Here is a 15,343-nt window from a genome sequence, read left to right on the forward strand (position 1 = left end):
TCACATTCATACCTACGGTCAATTTAGAGAATCCAATCAGCCTAGCCCCCAAACTGCATGTATTTGGACAGTGGGAGGAAGCCGGATTACCCGGTGAGAACCCACGCAGGCATGGGGAGAACATGCAAACTCCACACAGAAAGATCTCGTTCCCGAGCCGGGACTCGAACCCGCACCTTGTTGCTGTGAGGCCACAGTGCTACCCACTGCACGACCGTGTAGGCGATATTCTTTGAAATTCTTTCATATTCTTTCATATTCTTTCATATGCTTTCAAATTCTTTCATGTTGTTTGATATTCTTTCATATTCTTTGATATTCTTTTATATTCTTCTAATATTCTTTGATATTCTTTCATATTCTTTCATAATCTTTTAAATTGTTTGATATTCTTTCATATTTTTTCATGTTCTTTGATATTCTTTTATATTCTTCAAATATTCGTTGATATTCTTTGATATTCTTTTATATTCTTTCATATTGTTTGATATTCTTTGATATTCTTCTAATATTCTTTCATATTCTTTGATATTCTTTGATATTCTTTCATATTGTTTGATATTCTTTCATATTCTTCGAAATTCTTTCATATTCTTTCATATTCTAATATTCTTTCATATTCTTTCATGTCCTTCTAATATTCTTTCATATTCTTCTCATATTTTTTCATATTTTTTCATATAACTCTAATATTCTTTCAAATTATTCTAATATTCTTTGATATTCTTTCATATTCTTCTAATATTCTTTCATATCCTTCTATTATTCTTTGATATTTTTTGATATTGTTTGATATTCTTTCATTTTCTTTGATATTCTTTGATATTCTTTCATATTGTTTGATATTCTTTCATATTCTTTCATATTGTTTGATATTCTTTCATATTCTTCGAAATTCTTTCATATTCTAATATTCTTTCATATTCTTTCATGTCCTTCTAATATTCTTTCATATTCTTCTAATATTTTTTCATATTTTTTCATATAACTCTAATATTCTTTCAAATTATTCTAATATTCTTTCATATTCTTTCATATTCTTCTAATATTCTTTCATATCCTTCTAATATTCTTTGATATTGTTTGATATTGTTTGATAGTCTTTCATATTCTTTGATATTCTTTCATATTCTTTAATATTCTTTGATATGCTTTCAAATTCTTTCATGTTGTTTGATCTCCTTTGATATTCTTTCATATTCTTTGAAATTCTTTGATATTCTTTGATATTCTTTCATGTTCTTACATATTCTTTGATATTCTTTGATATTCTTTTATATTCTCTCATATTCTTTCATATTGTTTGATATTCTTTCATATTCTTTAAAATTCTTTCATACTGTTTGATATTCTTTCATATTCTTTGAAATTCTTTCATATTCTTTCATATTCTTATATTCTGTCATATTCTTTCATATCCTTCTAATATTCTTTGATATTCTTTGATATTCTTTGATATTCTTTCATATTCTTTTAAATTCTATGATATTCTTTGATATTCTTTCATGTTCTTTCATGTTCTTTCATATTCTTTTATATTCTTCAAATATTTGTTGATATTCTTTGATATTCTTTGATATTCTTTCATATTCTTTCATATTGTTTGATATTCTTTCATATTCTTGAACATTCTTTCATATTGTTTGATATTCTTTCATATTCTTTGAAATTCTTTCATATTCTTTCATATTCTAATATTCTGTCATATTCTTTCATATTCTTTCATATTCTTTCATATTCTTTCATATTCTTTCATATTCTTTGATATGCTTTCAGATTCTTTCATGTTGTTTGATATTCTTCCATATTCTTTCATATTCTTTTATATTCTTCTAATATTCTTTGATATTGTTTCATATTCTTTCATATTCTTTTAAATTCTTTGATATTCTTTGATATTTTTTCATGTTCTTTCATATTCTTTGTTATTCTTTGATATTCTTACATATTCTTTCATATTCTTTGATATTCTTCTAATATTCTTTGATATTCTTTGATATTCTTTGATATTCTTTCATATGCTTTCAAATTCTTTCATGTTGTTTGATATTCTTTCATATTCTTTCATATTCTTTCATATTCTTTCATATTCTTCTAATATTCTTTGATATTCTTTGATATTCTTTGATATTCTTTCATATTCCTTTAAATTCTTTGATATTCATTGATATTCTTTCATTTTCTTTCATATTCTTTCATATTCTTTGATATTCTTTTAAATTCTTTGATATTCTTTGATATTCTTTCATGTTCTTTCATATCTTTTTATATTCTTCAAATATTCTTTGATATTCTTTTATATTCTTTCATATTCTTTCATATTGTTTGATATTCTTTCATATTCTTTGATATTCTTCTAATATTCTTTCATATTCTTTCATATTCTTTGATATTCTTTCATATTGTTTGATATTCTTTCATATTCTTTGAAATTCTTTCATATTCTTCCATATTTTAATATTCTTTCATATTCTTTCATATCCTTCTGATATTCTTTCATATTCTTTCATATAACTCTAATACTCTTTCATATTCTTCTAATATTCTTTGATATTCTTTCATATCCTTCTAATATTCTTTGATATTGTTTGATATTGTTTGATATTCTTTCATATTCTTTGATATTCTTTCATATTCTTTCATATTCTTTAATATTCTTTGATTTGCTTTCAAATTCTTTCATGTTGTTTGATATTCTTTCATATTCTTTCATATTCTTTCATATTCTTCTAATATTCTTTCATATTCTTTTATATTCTTTCATATTCTTTTAAATTCTTTGATATTCTTTGATATTTTTTCATGTTCTTTCATACTATTTGATATACTTTGATATTCTTTGATATTCTTTGATATTCTTTTAAATTCTTCTCATATTCTTTATTATTCTTTGATATTCTTATAAATTCTTTGATATTCTTAGATTTTTTTCATGGTCTTTCATATTCTTTGAATATATTTGTATATTCTTTCATATTCATTCATATTGTTTGATGTTCTTTCATATTCTAATATTCTTTCATTTTCTTTCATATTCTTCCCATATTCTTTGATATTCTTTGATATGCTTTCATATTCTTTCATGTTGTTTGATATTCTTTCATATTGTTTGATATTCTTTTATATTCTTCTAATAGTCTTATATATTCTTTCATATTCTTTGATATTCCTTGATATTCTTTGATATTCGTCGATATTCTTTCATATTCTTTAATATTCTTCAATATTCTTTGATATTCTTTCATATTGTTTGATATTCTTTGATATGCTTTCATATTCTTTAACATTCTTTCATTTTGTTTGATATTCTTTGATATTCTTTGATATTCTTTCATATTCTTTCATAGACTTTCATATTGTAATATTCTTTCATAGTCTTTCATATTGTTTGATAGTCTTTCATATTCTTTGATATTCTTTCATGTTCTTTCATGTTCTTTCATATTCTTTGATATTCTTTCATGTTCTTTGATATTAATTGATATACTTTGATATTCTTTCATATTCTTTAATATTCTTTTAAATTCATTGATATTCTTTGATATTCTTTCATGTTCTTTCATATTCTTTTCTATTCTTTTATATTCTTTCCTATTCTTTAATATTCTTTAATATTCTTTCATATTCTTTCATATTCTTTTCTATTCTTTGATATTCTTTCATATTCTGTGATATTCTTTCATATTCTTTCATATTGTTTGATATTCTTTCATATTCTTTTATATGCTTCTTATATTCTTTGATATTCTTTGATATTCTTTCATATTCTTTCATATTCTTCTTATATTCTTTCATATTCTTTCATAATCTTTCATATTCTTTAATAATCTTTGTTTTTTTATTTTTTTATATTCTTTCCTATTCTAATATTCTTTCACATTCTTTTACATTCTTTCATATTCTTTCATGTTGTTTGATATTCTTTCATATTCTTTCATATTCTAATTTTCTTTCATATTCTTTAAAATTCTTTCTTATTCTTTCATATTGTTTGATATCCTTTCATATTCTTTGATATTCTTTCATATTCTTAAATATTCTTTCATATTTTTTCATATTCTTTCATGTTCTTTCATATTGTTTGATATTGTTTGATATGCTTTCAAATTCTTTCATGTTGTTTGATATTCTTTGATATTCTTTGAGATTCTTTGATATGCTTTCATATTCTTTCTTGTTGTTTGATATTCTTTGATATTCTTTGATATTCATTGATATTCTTTCATATTCTTTCATATTCTTTCATATTCTTTCATATTCTTTCATATTGTTTGATATTATTTGATATGCTTTAATATTCTTTCATGTTGTTTGATATTCTTTGAGATTCTTTGAGATTCTTTGATATGCTTTCATGTTGTTTGATATTCTTTGATATTCTTTGAGATTCTTTGATATGCTTTCATATTCTTTCTTGTTGTTCTATATTCTTTGATATTCTTTGATATTCATTGATATTCTTTCATATTCTTTCATATTCTTTCATATTCTTTCATATTCTTTGATATTATTTGATATGCTTTCATATTCTTTCATGTTGTTTGATATTCTTTCATATTCTTTCATATTCTTTCATATTTTTCAAATATGCTTTCTTATCTTCTATAATTTTTATATTCTTTCATATTCTTTAAAATTCTTTGACATTTTATATAGTCTTTCATATTCTTTGATATTCTTTCATATTCTTTCATATTGTTTGATATTCTTTCATATTCTTTCATATTCTTCCAATATTCTTTCATATTCTTTCATATTGTTTGATATTCTTTCATATTCTAATACTCTTTCATATTCTTTCATATTCTTTAACATTCTTTCATTTTGTTTGATATTCTTTGATATACTTTCATATTCTTTCATGTTGCTTGATATTCTTTCATATTCTTTGATATTCTTTCATTTTCTTTGAAATTGTTTCATATTCTTTCATATTCTAATGTTCTTTCATATTCTTTCATATTCTAATATTCTTTCATATTCTTTCATATGCTAATATTCTTTCTTATTGTTTAATATTCTTTGTTCCATCTTATTCTTTGATATTCTTTGATATTCTTTGATATTCTTTTTCCATCCATCCATCGTCATCTTCCGCTTATCCCTACACCTTAAGGGTCACGGGGGGGCTGGAGCATATCCCAGCGTTAACGGGCGAGAGGCGGGGTACACCCTGGACAGGTCGCCAGTCCATCGCAGGGCCAACATCGAGAGACGAACAACCATTCACACTCATATTCATACCTACGGTCAATTTAGAGAATCCAATCAGCTTAGTCCCCAAATTGCATGTCTTTGGACGGTGGGAGGAAGCCGCCTTACCCGGCGAGAACCCACGCAGGCACGGGGAGAACATGCAAACTCCACACAGAAAGATCTCGTGCCCGAGACTGGAGTTGAACCTGCACCTTGTTGCTGTGAGGCCATAGTGCTAAACACTGCACCACCGTGCAGCCGATATTCTTTGATATTCTTTATATTCTTTCATATTCTTTCATATTCTTTCATATGCTTTCAAATTATTTCATGTTGTTTGATATTCTTTCGTATTCTTTGATATTCTTTCATATTCTTTGATATGCTTTCAAATTATTTCATATTGTTTGATATTCTTTCATATCGTTTGATATTCTTTCATATTGTTTGATATTCTTTCATGTTCTTTCATATTCTGTCATATTCTTTGATATTCTTTTAAATTCTTTGATATTCTTTGATATTCTTTCATGTTTTTTCATATTCTTTTATATTCTTCAAATATTCTTTGATATTCTTTCATATTCTTTCATATTCTTTCATATTGTTTGATCTTCTTTCAAATTCTTTGATATTCTTCTAATATTCTTTCATATTCTTTCATATTGTTTGATATTCTTTCATATTGTTTGATATTCTTTCATATTCTTTCATATCCTTCTAATATTCTTTCATATTCTTTCATATTCCTCTAATATTTTTTCATATTCTTTCATATACCTCTAATATTCTTTCATATTCTTCTAATATTCTTTGAAATTCTTTCTTATTCTTCTAATATTCTTTCCTATCCTTCTAATATTCTTTGATATAGTTTGATATTGTTTGATATTCTTTCAAATTCTTTCATATTCTTCCATATGCTTTCAAATTCTTTCATGTTGTTTGATATTCTTTCATATTCTTTGATATTCTTTTATATTCTTCTAATATTCTTTGATATTCTTTCATATTCTTTCATAATCTTTTAAATTGTTTGATATCCTTTGATATTTTTTCATGTTCTTTGATATTCTTTTATATTCTTCAAATATTCGTTGATATTCTTTGATATTCTTTTATATTCTTTCATATTGTTTGATATTCTTTGATATTCTTTGATATTCTTCTAATATTCTTTGATATTCTTTGATATTCTTTCATATTCTTTCATATTGTTTGATATTCTTTCATATTCTTCGAAATTCTTTCATATTCTTTCATATTCTAATATTCTTTCATATTCTTTCATGTCCTTCTAATATTCTTTCATATTCTTCTCATATTTTTTCATATTTTTTCATATAACTCTAATATTCTTTCAAATTATTCTAATATTCTTTGATATTCTTTCATATTCTTCTAATATTCTTTCATATCCTTCTATTATTCTTTGATATTTTTTGATATTGTTTGATATTCTTTCATTTTCTTTGATATTCTTTGATATTCTTTCATATTGTTTGATATTCTTTCATATTCTTTCATATTGTTTGATATTCTTTCATATTCTAATATTCTTTCATATTCTTTCATGTCCTTCTAATATTCTTTCATATTCTTCTAATATTTTTTCATATTTTTTCATATAACTCTAATATTCTTTCAAATTATTCTAATATTCTTTCATATTCTTTCATATTCTTCTAATATTCTTTCATATCCTTCTAATATTCTTTGATATTGTTTGATATTGTTTGATAGTCTTTCATATTCTTTGATATTCTTTCATATTCTTTAATATTCTTTGATATGCTTTCAAATTCTTTCATGTTGTTTGATCTTCTTTGATATTCTTTCATATTCTTTTCAATTCTTTGATATTCTTTGATATTCTTTCATGTTCTTACATATTCTTTGATATTCTTTGATATTCTTTTATATTCTTTCATATTCTTTCATATTGTTTGATATTCTTTCATATTCTTTAAAATTCTTTCATACTGTTTGATATTCTTTCATATTCTTTGAAATTCTTTCATATTCTTTCATATTCTTATATTCTGTCATATTCTTTCATATCCTTCTAATATTCTTTGATATTCTTTGATATTCTTTGATATTCTTTCATATTCTTTTAAATTCTATGATATTCTTTGATATTCTTTCATGTTCTTTCATGTTCTTTCATATTCTTTTATATTCTTCAAATATTTGTTGATATTCTTTGATATTCTTTCATATTCTTTCATATTCTTTCATATTCTTTCATATTGTTTGATATTCTTTCATATTCTTGAACATTCTTTCATATTGTTTGATATTCTTTCATATTCTTTGAAATTCTTTCATATATTTTCATATTCTAATATTCTGTCATATTCTTTCATGTTGTTTGATATTCTTCAATATTCTTTCATATTCTTTTATATTCTTCTAATATTCTTTGATATTGTTTCATATTCTTTCATATTCTTTTAAATTCTTTGATATTCTTTGATATTTTTTCATGTTCTTTCATATTCTTTGTTATTCTTTGATATTCTTACATATTCTTTCATATTCTTTGATATTCTTCTAATATTCTTTGATATTCTTTGATATTCTTTGATATTCTTTCATATGCTTTCAAATTCTTTCATGTTGTTTGATATTCTTTCATATTCTTTCATATTCTTTCATATTCTTTCATATTCTTTCATATTCTTCTAATATTCTTTGATATTCTTTGATATTCTTTCATATTCTTTCATATTCCTTTAAATTCTTTGATATTCATTGATATTCTTTCATTTTCTTTCATATTCTGTCATATTCTTTGATATTCTTTTAAATTCTTTGATATTCTTTGATATTCTTTCATGTTCTTTCATATCTTTTTATATTCTTCAAATATTCTTTGATATTCTTTTATATTCTTTCATTTTCTTTCATATTGTTTGATATTCTTTCATATTCTTTGATATTCTTCTAATATTCTTTCATATTCTTTCATATTCTTTGATATTCTTTCATATTGTTTGATATTCTTTCATATTCTTTGAAATTCTTTCATATTCTTCCACATTTTAATATTCTTTCATATTCTTTCATATCCTTCTGATATTCTTTCATATTCTTTCATATAACTCTAATACTCTTTCATATTCTTCTAATATTCTTTGATATTCTTTCATATCCTTCTAATATTCTTTGATATTGTTTGATATTTTTTGATATTCTTTCATATTCTTTGATCTTCTTTCATATTCTTTCATATTCTTTAATATTCTTTGATTTGCTTTCAAATTCTTTCATGTTGTTTGATATTCTTTCATATTCTTTCATATTCTTTCATATTCTTCTAATATTCTTTCATATTCTTTTATATTCTTTCATATTCTTTTATATTCTTTCATATTCTTTCATATTCTTTTAAATTCTTTGATATTCTTTGATATTTTTTCATGTTCTTTCATACTATTTGATATACTTTGATATTCTTTGATATTCTTTGATATTCTTTTAAATTCTTCTCATATTCTTTATTATTCTTTGATATTCTTATAAATTCTTTGATATTCTTAGATTTTTTTCATGGTCTTTCATATTCTTTGAATATATTTGTATATTCTTTCATATTCATTCATATTGTTTGATGTTCTTTCATATTCTAATATTCTTTCATATTCTTTCATATTCTTCCCATATTCTTTGATATTCTTTGATATCCTTTAATATTCTTTCATATTCTTTCATATTCTTTGATATTCTTTCATATTGTTTGATATTATTTGATATGCTTTCATATTCTTTCATGTTGTTCGATATTCTTTCATATTCTTTCATATTGTTCAAATTTTCTTCATTATATTCTAATATTTTTTATCTTCTTTCATATTCTTTCATATTCTTTCTTATTCTTTGACATTCCATATATCCTTTCATATTCTTTGATGTTCTTTCATTCTGTTTTATATTCTTTGATATGCTTTCATATTCTTTCATTTTGTTTGATATTCTTTCATATTCTTCGATATTCTTTCATATTCTTCGAAATTCTTTCATATTCTTTCATATTCTAATATTCTTTCATATTCTTTCATGTCCTTCTAATATTCTTTCATATTCTTCTCATATTTTTTCATATTTTTTCATATAACTCTAATATTCTTTCAAATTATTCTAATATTCTTTGATATTCTTTCATATTCTTCTAATATTCTTTCATATCCTTCTATTATTCTTTGATATTTTTTGATATTGTTTGATATTCTTTCATTTTCTTTGATATTCTTTGATATTCTTTCATATTGTTTGATATTCTTTCATATTCTTTCATATTGTTTGATATTCTTTCATATTCTAATATTCTTTCATATTCTTTCATGTCCTTCTAATATTCTTTCATATTCTTCTAATATTTTTTCATATTTTTTCATATAACTCTAATATTCTTTCAAATTATTCTAATATTCTTTCATATTCTTTCATATTCTTCTAATATTCTTTCATATCCTTCTAATATTCTTTGATATTGTTTGATATTGTTTGATAGTCTTTCATATTCTTTGATATTCTTTCATATTCTTTAATATTCTTTGATATGCTTTCAAATTCTTTCATGTTGTTTGATCTTCTTTGATATTCTTTCATATTCTTTTCAATTCTTTGATATTCTTTGATATTCTTTCATGTTCTTACATATTCTTTGATATTCTTTGATATTCTTTTATATTCTTTCATATTCTTTCATATTGTTTGATATTCTTTCATATTCTTTAAAATTCTTTCATACTGTTTGATATTCTTTCATATTCTTTGAAATTCTTTCATATTCTTTCATATTGTTTGATATTCTTTCATATTCTTGAACATTCTTTCATATTGTTTGATATTCTTTCATATTCTTTGAAATTCTTTCATATATTTTCATATTCTAATATTCTGTCATATTCTTTCATGTTGTTTGATATTCTTCAATATTCTTTCATATTCTTTTATATTCTTCTAATATTCTTTGATATTGTTTCATATTCTTTCATATTCTTTTAAATTCTTTGATATTCTTTGATATTTTTTCATGTTCTTTCATATTCTTTGTTATTCTTTGATATTCTTACATATTCTTTCATATTCTTTGATATTCTTCTAATATTCTTTGATATTCTTTGATATTCTTTGATATTCTTTCATATGCTTTCAAATTCTTTCATGTTGTTTGATATTCTTTCATATTCTTTCATATTCTTTCATATTCTTTCATATTCTTCTAATATTCTTTGATATTCTTTGATATTCTTTCATATTCTTTCATATTCCTTTAAATTCTTTGATATTCATTGATATTCTTTCATTTTCTTTCATATTCTGTCATATTCTTTGATATTCTTTTAAATTCTTTGATATTCTTTGATATTCTTTCATGTTCTTTCATATCTTTTTATATTCTTCAAATATTCTTTGATATTCTTTTATATTCTTTCATATTCTTTCATATTGTTTGATATTCTTTCATATTCTTTGATATTCTTCTAATATTCTTTCATATTCTTTCATATTCTTTGATATTCTTTCATATTGTTTGATATTCTTTCATATTCTTTGAAATTCTTTCATATTCTTCCACATTTTAATATTCTTTCATATTCTTTCATATCCTTCTGATATTCTTTCATATTCTTTCATATAACTCTAATACTCTTTCATATTCTTCTAATATTCTTTGATATTCTTTCATATCCTTCTAATATTCTTTGATATTGTTTGATATTTTTTGATATTCTTTCATATTCTTTGATCTTCTTTCATATTCTTTCATATTCTTTAATATTCTTTGATTTGCTTTCAAATTCTTTCATGTTGTTTGATATTCTTTCATATTCTTTCATATTCTTTCATATTCTTCTAATATTCTTTCATATTCTTTTATATTCTTTCATATTCTTTTATATTCTTTCATATTCTTTCATATTCTTTTAAATTCTTTGATATTCTTTGATATTTTTTCATGTTCTTTCATACTATTTGATATACTTTGATATTCTTTGATATTCTTTGATATTCTTTTAAATTCTTCTCATATTCTTTATTATTCTTTGATATTCTTATAAATTCTTTGATATTCTTAGATTTTTTTCATGGTCTTTCATATTCTTTGAATATATTTGTATATTCTTTCATATTCATTCATATTGTTTGATGTTCTTTCATATTCTAATATTCTTTCATATTCTTTCATATTCTTCCCATATTCTTTGATATTCTTTGATATCCTTTAATATTCTTTCATATTCTTTCATATTCTTTGATATTCTTTCATATTGTTTGATATTATTTGATATGCTTTCATATTCTTTCATGTTGTTCGATATTCTTTCATATTCTTTCATATTGTTCAAATTTTCTTCATTATATTCTAATATTTTTTATCTTCTTTCATATTCTTTCATATTCTTTCTTATTCTTTGACATTCCATATATCCTTTCATATTCTTTGATGTTCTTTCATTCTGTTTTATATTCTTTGATATGCTTTCATATTCTTTCATTTTGTTTGATATTCTTTCATATTCTTCGATATTCTTTTATATTCTTCCTTTTTTATTTGATATTCTTTTATGTTCTTTCATATTTTTTGATATTGTTACATATTCTTTCATATTCTTTAATATTGTTTGATATTCTTTCATATTCTTTTATATTCTTCTAATATTTTTTCATATTCTTTCATATACCTCTAATAGTGATTTATATTCTTCTAATATTCTTTCATATTCTTCTAATATTCTTTGATATTCTTTGATATTCTTTCATGTTCTTTCATATTCTTTGATATTCTTCAAATATTCGTTGATATTTTTTGATATTCTTTCATATTCTTCCAATATTCTTTGATATTCTTTCATATTCTTCCATATACTTCTAATTTTTTTCATATTCTTTCATATACCTCTAATAGTCTTTTATATTCTTCTAATATTCTTTCATATTCTTCTAATATTCTTTGATATTCTTTGATATTCTTTGATATTGTTTGATATTCTTTCATATTCTTTGATTTTCTGTCATATTTCTTATATTATTTGATATTCATTCATATTCTTTGATATTGTTTCATACTTTTTATATTCTTCCAATAATGTTTAATATTATTCTAATATTCTTTGACATTCTTTGATATTCTTTGATATTATTTGAAATTCTATGATTTTCTTTGATATTCTTTCATGTTCTTTCATATTCTTTCATATTCTTTCATATTGTTTGATATTCTTTCATATTCTTTAAAATTCTTTCATACTGTTTGATATTCTTTCATATTCTTTGAAATTCTTTCATATTCTTTCATATTCTTATATTCTGTCATATTCTTTCATATCCTTCTAATATTCTTTGATATTCTTTGATATTCTTTGATATTCTTTCATATTCTTTTAAATTCTATGATATTCTTTGATATTCTTTCATGTTCTTTCATGTTCTTTCATATTCTTTTATATTCTTCAAATATTTGTTGATATTCTTTGATATTCTTTCATATTCTTTCATATTCTTTCATATTCTTTCATATTGTTTGATATTCTTTCATATTCTTGAACATTCTTTCATATTGTTTGATATTCTTTCATATTCTTTGAAATTCTTTCATATTCTTTCATATTCTAATATTCTGTCATATTCTTTCATATTCTTTCATATTCTTTCATATTCTTTGATATTCTTTGATATTCTTTCATATTCTTTGATATGCTTTCAGATTCTTTCATGTTGTTTGATATTCTTCCATATTCTTTCATATTCTTTTATATTCTTCTAATATTCTTTGATATTGTTTCATATTCTTTCATATTCTTTTAAATTCTTTGATATTCTTTGATATTTTTTCATGTTCTTTCATATTCTTTGTTATTCTTTGATATTCTTACATATTCTTTCATATTCTTTGATATTCTTCTAATATTCTTTGATATTCTTTGATATTCTTTGATATTCTTTCATATGCTTTCAAATTCTTTCATGTTGTTTGATATTCTTTCATATTCTTTCATATTCTTTCATATTCTTTGATATTCTTTTAAATTCTTTGATATTCTTTGAGATTCTTTCATGTTCTTTCATATCTTTTTATATTCTTCAAATATTCTTTGATATTCTTTTATATTCTTTCATATTCTTTCATATTGTTTGATATTCTTTCATATTCTTTGATATTCTTCTAATATTCTTTCATATTCTTTCATATTCTTTGATATTCTTTCATATTGTTTGATATTCTTTCATATTCTTTGAAATTCTTTCATATTCTTCCACATTTTAATATTCTTTCATATTCTTTCATATCCTTCTGATATTCTTTCATATTCTTTCATATAACTCTAATACTCTTTCATATTCTTCTAATATTCTTTGATATTCTTTCATATCCTTCTAATATTCTTTGATATTGTTTGATATTTTTTGATATTCTTTCATATTCTTTGATATTCTTTCATATTCTTTCATATTCTTTAATATTCTTTGATTTGCTTTCAAATTCTTTCATGTTGTTTGATATTCTTTCATATTCTTTCATATTCTTTCATATTCTTCTAATATTCTTTCATATTCTTTTATATTCTTTCATATTCTTTTAAATTCTTTGATATTCTTTGATATTTTTTCATGTTCTTTCATACTATTTGATATACTTTGATATTCTTTGATATTCTTTGATATTCTTTTAAATTCTTCTCATATTCTTTATTATTCTTTGATATTCTTATAAATTCTTTGATATTCTTAGATTTTTTTCATGGTCTTTCATATTCTTTGAATATATTTGTATATTCTTTCATATTCATTCATATTGTTTGATGTTCTTTCATATTCTAATATTCTTTCATATTCTTTCATATTCTTCCCATATTCTTTGATATTCTTTGATATCCTTTAATATTCTTTCATATTCTTTCATATTCTTTGATATTCTTTCATATTGTTTGATATTATTTGATATGCTTTCATATTCTTTCATGTTGTTTGATATTCTTTCATATTCTTTCATATTGTTCAAATTTTCTTCATTATATTCTAATATTTTTTATCTTCTTTCATATTCTTTCATATTCTTTCTTATTCTTTGACATTCCATATATCCTTTCATATTCTTTGATGTTCTTTCATTCTGTTTTTTATTCTTTGATATGCTTTCATATTCTTTCATTTTGTTTGATATTCTTTCATATTCTTCGATATTCTTTTATATTCTTCCTTTTTTATTTGATATTCTTTTATGTTCTTTCATATTTTTTGATATTGTTACATATTCTTTCATATTCTTTAATATTGTTTGATATTCTTTCATATTCTTTTATATTCTTCTAATATTTTTTCATATTCTTTCATATACCTCTAATAGTGATTTATATTCTTCTAATATTCTTTCATATTCTTCTAATATTCTTTGATATTCTTTGATATTCTTTCATGTTCTTTCATATTCTTTGATATTCTTCAAATATTCGTTGATATTTTTTGATATTCTTTCATATTCTTCCAATATTCTTTGATATTCTTTCATATTCTTCCATATACTTCTAATTTTTTTCATATTCTTTCATATACCTCTAATAGTCTTTTATATTCTTCTAATATTCTTTCATATTCTTCTAATATTCTTTGATATTCTTTGATATTCTTTGATATTGTTTGATATTCTTTCATATTCTTTGATTTTCTGTCATATTTCTTATATTATTTGATATTCATTCATATTCTTTGATATTGTTTCATACTTTTTATATTCTTCCAATAATGTTTAATATTATTCTAATATTCTTTGACATTCTTTGATATTCTTTGATATTATTTGAAATTCTATGATTTTCTTTGATATTCTTTCATGTTCTTTCATATTCTTTCATATTCTTTCATATTCTTTGATCCATCATCCATCGTCATCTTCCGCTTATCCTTTCACATTAAAGGTCGCGGGGTGGCTGGGGCCTATCCCAGCGTCAATGGGCGAGAGGCGGGATACACCCTGGACAGGTCCCCAGTCCATCGCAGGGCCAACATAGAGAGACGAACAACCATTCACACTCATATTCATACCTAAGGTCAATTTAGAGAATCCAATCAGTTTAATCCCCAAATAACATGTCTTTGGACGGTGGGAGGAAGCCGGATTATCCGGAGAGAACCCACG

This window comes from Aulostomus chinensis, chromosome 19, assembly GCF_037954235.1.
Source record: "Aulostomus chinensis isolate RoL2024-O1b breed Wild chromosome 19, RoL_Achi_v1.0, whole genome shotgun sequence".
Lineage (NCBI taxonomy): Eukaryota > Metazoa > Chordata > Actinopteri > Syngnathiformes > Aulostomidae > Aulostomus > Aulostomus chinensis.